The following is a 7,051-nucleotide window of genomic DNA, read 5'->3' as shown; positions in this document are numbered from 1 at the left end:
AGGGGAAAGACTCAGACTATAATGGCAGCAATCTCCTGGGTTGTTCGTTCTGCTCCCAGGAAGTAGATGGGAAATACCTGGCTCTCTCTGCAGCTTTCAGCTGGGAACTATGGTGGCAGCAGGTCGCAGCCTGCCTGGTTCTGCTTCTTTAGGCAGTTCAGAAGGTGCACAGGAGCCAGACCTGGGCCGCTCAAACAGCAATCACACACTGCCCGAGCCTGAAACCTCCAAGGGTTTGGGGCGCAAATCAAATTTGCATCTTAAGCACATGCTTAATGGATATAGATCCACTTAACATTATCTTTTTATCTTCCTTTTGTTTTTACATATGCAGCTAAGCTATTAATCTATGGATTTTTCCTTAAAATATGCAATGATATTTTTTCATATAAATTATATTCTCTGATATGTTTGTTTATAGTTTTGCCACACTTAATGGTTGCTTCATCCATGTATCTGGACAACAAAATGAGTGGATCCTTCCGGAAAAAGTATGATCAAACAACTGAGACCATGATGCTATCATGAGAAAGACCTCATGTCCAGAGAGGGTCAGCCCCTCTGTATCAGGGGTACCTCTGTATCAGGGGTACCTCTGTATCAGGAGTGTATCAGGGGTGTATCAGGTGTAGCTAAATGTGCAGAATCATCAGACACGACTGGGCTCAAAATATTGCTTCTCCCTGCCACTGCCACAAACATCATAGGAATGCCATCATTTTTATGTTCAGATTTAATCACGAGTTTCATCTGGTCCCGTGTCAGCAGATGTTGTCCCAACTTTACATGGAGCTCCAAAATATCCTCAAGTCTTCTCAAATTTTTATAGTGACTGAGATCAGAAGTTGGTACCATCACTACTACAACACCATAATGAGTATATGATTTCAACAGCAATACTGCTCTCTCTCTAACCCACTCAGTTTTTCTTTACTATGTGGAGTCCTTTAGGTGTTACTTCTTTGACATCAACGTAAGATTGTTTGTCTTTCTGCTGGTTTCCATCTCCTGATGGCCAATCTCTAGGAAGTATTACCAGTAACATCAGCAAGGACAGCTTCTTTGGTGATAGCATCATTACCAGATTCCATCAGTTAGTGTACAGTTCTGGGGTAGCCAGGGCTTCTCTAGCATTTCAGAAAAAGACTGTGCAGCATAACTCATGATATTCACTTATGCTTGTCTGATAACAAGCCCAATAAAGGAAAACTTTATACAGATCCCTGTGTATCATTATTGCCAATATCTTTGTAAAACACCTCACTTTATGTGGATCAACTTATTCTTTTTAGTTTTTACTTTTAGTTTTTTGAGACAGAGTCCTGATTTGTAGCAAAGGCTGTCCTCAAACTCACAATGATCTTTCTGCCTCATTCTTCCATAGATAGATAAACTTATCCCCTTCTTTAATGCCAGGGTTTATTTTGAGAAAAGAACAATTTTGTATCTTTCTAGCAATCTATCAGTAGGAATAATTTCACATCAAGGTATGTTATAGTTTGGATCCAGAATCTCTCTCAAGGTCTTAGGTCTTCAGATGAAGGACTTTCAGAAAGTGATCCAATCATGGTGGCCTGATATTCAACAGTGGATTGATGAGTTAATAGCTAATTGTGTGGTTAAGAGTTGGGATCTGGTTGGAAGTCGGTTGTTACAGGCATGACCTGGAAGAGTGTATTCTTGTTCCTGACTCATTCCTTCATCCTTTCTCTGCTCCCTGCCTGCCATGAGTTAAGCAGTTTTCCTCTGCCAGGTCTGTCCACCATGCTACTTCAGCTATGGGGTCAGTTGATCCTGAATGGACTTGAATCCTTTGAAACTGAAACCCAAAGAAACCACACCACCTTTGAATTGTGATGATCAGGTGTTTTGTACCTGGCAAGGGAAAGTGATTAATGCAGGGCCCAATGAAAATTGTGTCCCAGCACCTGTAAGTGAAATACTTTTGATAGCTTCTCAATAGAACAACTGAAAAATACAACTGGTAATTTTATTTGGATTGAAGCTTTTCTTTACATGTGCTTCTTGCTAGCTACATTTCCTGCCTTTGTCTTGTCTTTCAGTCAGAAAGACTTTTCCTGGACTATCTGATACTTCATAATCTGCTTTTGTTTTACCCTCATAGAATATAGCTATAGTTATAGATCATTATAGATATAGATAGATGATATAGATATATAGAGATATAGATAGATATAGATATAGATATAGATATAGGCATAGACAGAGATATAGATATAGATTTAGATATCTCACGTTGGGTATGTTCAGTTCCTTAGAAATCACTATTATCCTGAGTGAACTACAGTGTAAAGAGAGACCAAAACCTTAAAATGTCAGTTCTGTCAGACTTCAATTTGCTTATGGTTTTAGTAAACCAGTCACAAGAATTCCACTGTATTTGGACAAAGATAGGGCTCAGAAAAGTCATTTAGTATTGTACTTTTTAAAATGTTAGACTGGCAATTGTGAAAAGGATATGAGGAGTACAGAATCAATCCCGTTTTATGCATTTAGAGGTCATATAGGGCCAGAATGTTGTTTACCTGAGTGTGAAGGTGAATACTACATACGTTAAATTTTAGCATGAAATAGCCATTATATAATGGAACTGCCTGCAGAATTTCCATGTCATATAAAGATGCAGAAAAGTCTTGAAATCAAAGAACAGATGGAAACTAACTAAAGTAATTAAGCATTGAGAATTCAGTCCCTCTTTACACAACTGCACAGCATATTAAATCATACATTTGGCCAATGAAATCAGGCAAAGAGAAATGCAGTCCTGCTCACAGTACTACACATATTTAATACTTTCAAAGTAAACTTGAACTAGGACATGGACCCAGATATAATCTTGGTAAGAATAATTTCATTTCATATCATTTAAGTCCTGCAAATATGCCTATAGAAAATTTTGAACACTAAAAGTAATTTTTCTATTGTTTATTCTCAATATCTTCCATTTGTTAAAATGTAAAGAATGCTTCTCTAGCTAACTTTAGTCAGTTCAGCTCCCACAACAATAAGATGGACATGGAAAGAAATAATAATTCAAACAGGTGGTGTTGAATAAAACATTCTATCTATAATATTGTTTGGAAAGTGAATTTTTTTCTACGAATTTAAAAATGTGAAGTGCATAATTATGTATTCTAAACTTCTGACTAAGGAAGAACTTACTTATTTAGAATATCTAATGTGACATGTTATTGTGGTTTAGTTTGAGAATATCTTCCAAAACTTCATGCTCTAATACATGGGACTTTCAGAAAGTAAATGGAGTAGGGGGGAGATACAGCTGACTTGCCATTAGCAGGTGGAGTCTGATTGGAGAAGACAGAGCACTAGGATACCACATCTAAAGATATAGCCAACTCCTTTATTCTCCCTCTGCTTCCTGGCCTCCATGATGTGAGCCACTTTCCTCCACAGTGCCCATCCAGCATGGTGCTCTGCTGGGATCTGGCCAACCATGGACTGAAACTGACAGTCCAAATAAACATTTTCTCCTTTAAGCTGTGAGTGTTGAGTGTAGTGTCACAGTGACGAGAAAGTTATTAAAACACTTGTCAAATTAAAATGATTTTATGGAAAACCTGACTCTTTAGAGGTGTAGTTTTCATATGATATCATTAATTTTAATTTTATTAAAATTTTTATGTAACATTATCTTCTGATAAAAGCTTATTTGATGATTCAAAGCAACAAAAAATTATTATAAACAATATATCTATGTGTACATATTAATATGAATAAATAATAAATGGTTGAATATAAAAGTGAAGAAAACCATTATAAAGCTCTATTTAGAAGGATTCCAAATAATTTATGTACATACCCTTATCCTTAAGAAGGGTAAGAGTAACTTTATAGTGGAGAAATATAAATACTATCTCAGTCACATGCTCAAGATCCACATCAACAATGATAAATATTTCAGACAGTAAGTATGATATGATATGAAAAAATTCTTTTCATTTGTGCTCTTCATTCAGAAGCAGATTACCCTTGTAATCATGCAGTAATCCTTATGAGTACTACTAGACACTACCAAAACCATGAGCAACATGAAACATCTGAGAAACTATCACAGCCAAGAGAAGACTGGCAAGACATATTAATTAAATATGATGTGGTACGTTGGGTGGGATGTGCAGCAGAAAAACAATATTAGGTAGAAAGTAAGGAAATTGGAAAAAAAAAAGCCATGGGTTTTAATTAATGTATCAATATTGCTTAATAAATTGTAACAAATGTACCATGCAAATATAGTATGTTAATAATAGCAAAACTTGGATTAATTAATATGCATCAGCTATCTGAATTTTATGTAAATCTAAATCTATTCTAAAAAACAAAGGCTACTTAAAATGTAAACAATGATATTCAAATTTAATTTGAAAAATTCACTTAAACATTTGACTTTGTATAACCAGTAAGATATCTAGAGGAAAAAATTAATGTAATAATTGATTAACTCAAACTTTCATTGTCACATGTATTTCTTTTTCAACTTATAGCTATTTTGAACTTCTTGACTTTTTTCAAGAATTAAAATAAATTCAAATATGTATAAATTACAAAATAAAGAACTAAATTTCTGACAATCTGTTAAAGTCATGCCTTAAAATTTCAAAATTGCACATTAGGTGCTTCTTGGTCAGTTTAAACATAAGTGTGATAGTTAAGCTTAATTGTCGATTTGCCCGGAAGCTGGGTGCAGGGAGGAGGGGATGATCTAGGCTGCCTGGTGCTGTTCATTGGTCCTGGGCTGGGCTGAGGCAGTGCGGTACAATGGGGAGGTGGTAGTTAAAGAGATTATGGCATCTGAAAATCACAATGTTAAAAAACGGAACTTTTGTAAAAATATTGAGGATTATTCCACTGATCTTCCTAGTGAATATCTAATTTCACTAATAAGAACATGAAGGAGGTTAAGAAATCTCTAAACAGTTGGCTTCTTACATAAATATAACAGTGGGACAAGCTCTGAAATGTCCAGACATAATACATAGGTGATCTATCGCAGAAAGAAAGTTTATCATCCCTTTCCAAATGCTTGTTTCAGAAACACAAAGTCCCCTAGACCTGGGAGCTGTGACTTGGCAAATAAAGAAAATGAACTGGCTTGTGCAGGCTGCTTGCCTGAACAATTACTCCATGATGGTCGAACATAGGTGCCTAACTCCAGTGACTCTGGTTCTTCTCAGACAGAAAGTCCATCATCAAGGAGCAACTGGGATGAAGGAGGGGAGAGGAAAGAGAAAGAAGGAGGAGGGAAAAAATATGTATATATATAGACACAGGATAGCTAGGATAATCATACTACTAATATCTGTTGATTTATTGAAAGGAACTGTTAATGCGTAATTGTTTGATCAATCTTAGCCCATTTTGAAGATGACATTGTGTAGTATAACAACCACTGTTAATATCCTATCACCATGTTTTGAAGCTGTATCATTTTTTTTGCTCTCTATGTTGTTTTGTTTATGTATTTGTTTTTGTTATGTTGTTTTTTTTTAAATGAGAAACAAAATTTATATGTATATATAATGATAAATGGAATAGGTGTATTGCTATGTCTTTATTTTATTGAGAGGAACAATCAATGCTTAAAATTTTCTTTTTTCTTGACCGATTTTACACACTTAAATTTGGTTATTAGAATAACTGATCTGAAAACAATATGCAGGGCAAGAACCATTGCTGAACTACTATTTTGTATGGTGAAGCTCTGTGTCATTTCCAATGTTTTTCTTTAAATTATTATTTTGTTACATGTTACTGTCTTTGATTGTTTGATCAGTCTTACATTCTTATGTCTAATGAACTGAGCAACTTCATTGAAGGTAACAGTATGTAATATAGCAACCACTGTAAATTTCTATCATTTTGTTTTGAGGTCATTGTATCATTTTTGTGCTATTTTGATTTTGTCTTCATTGTTTTGTTAATTTCTTAATTAAAAAAAAATACAGTGTGTTTTTCTCTGAGGTTTCTCAGGACCATGAAAAAATGGTGCAAGTTTTTGTTCAGCAGGAATTTGAGTTTGAATGTAGCTTGAACTTTCTGGAGAAAGAGAAGTGTAAGTGAACTTGTATCTTATTTGGTAAGAATAGAAGACCTTGGAGTTGTGGTAGATTGCTTTCCTGTGCTCACCAATAGTTTATAGGAAGGAAAACAGTATATCTCACTTAGCTGCTGTGTAGATTTATTGCCTCTAGTAAAGTCATTAATTAAGCAAACTTGAAGAATATGTAATAGTTGGTTTAAACTGGCTTCAAGCAGCAATAAAAGTCTTTGTCAGAACTATGATTCAAAACAGAAATTATAAATGATAGAAATATTCAGATTTTAAATCAATAATTGAGTAGATTATGGGAACAGGAAAACCATCTTACTTTGGTTCCAGGCTATACTAGTAATATAGCTAAGGATGTAGATGATTATTTTTTGCAGTTGCATTGAGAGATTTCATCTACTAAACATTTGATTATTGTTCTGTAGACTTCATCTAAAGAACATTTGATTATTTAAAAACAACCCTGTACCATATGATTTCCAACTCTGAACTGTGGGAGAAATCAAAAGAATCCTTCTCTTTTAAAAATCCACATAATGAAACCACTAATGAAATCCTAACAATCTATTTCACATTGAAGTGGAAAAATATCCAGAAAGACCAGCTTTAAATTCAATGAGGTGAAAGTGCATTATGAAGATTGTTCGCCTTTTCTGTATTTGGAACTTATGGCTATTTAGTAGCACTGTTTAAGAACTACTGGACCTTAAAGTAGTCCTGAATTAGAATATAATTTATAGTATGTGAAAAAAGAAGGCAGGACTTAATACTAGGAACCACAGAGACCAATCATGAACATTTTTGGTGTGTTTTATATAAAAAAAGAAAACACCTAAATGATTGCAGTTATTTTCTCATGTTGAAGAGAATTTCAAAGTTTAAAACCTCATAGTAAATAATCAATATTAAATTTTGTACACACTAATATACCGTGTTTACAAAATGCCTTAATTAACAAGCCAA

At 34.5% G+C, this 7,051-nt stretch overlaps 2 pseudogenes; one reads left to right on the top strand and one right to left on the bottom strand.

Annotated features, from left to right (window-relative positions):
* Positions 1-600: 600 nt before the first annotated feature.
* On the bottom strand, positions 601-2,630 carry LOC102011069 (annotated as a pseudogene).
* A 2,193-nt stretch (positions 2,631-4,823) lies between these two features.
* LOC102004024 lies at positions 4,824-6,474 on the top strand (annotated as a pseudogene).
* The last annotated feature ends 577 nt before the right edge of the window (positions 6,475-7,051 follow it).

This window comes from Chinchilla lanigera, unplaced genomic scaffold (assembly GCF_000276665.1).
Source record: "Chinchilla lanigera isolate Chin_1 unplaced genomic scaffold, ChiLan1.0 scaffold00001, whole genome shotgun sequence".
NCBI lineage: Eukaryota > Metazoa > Chordata > Mammalia > Rodentia > Chinchillidae > Chinchilla > Chinchilla lanigera.
This window is presented reverse-complemented; position numbering and strand designations above follow the sequence as displayed.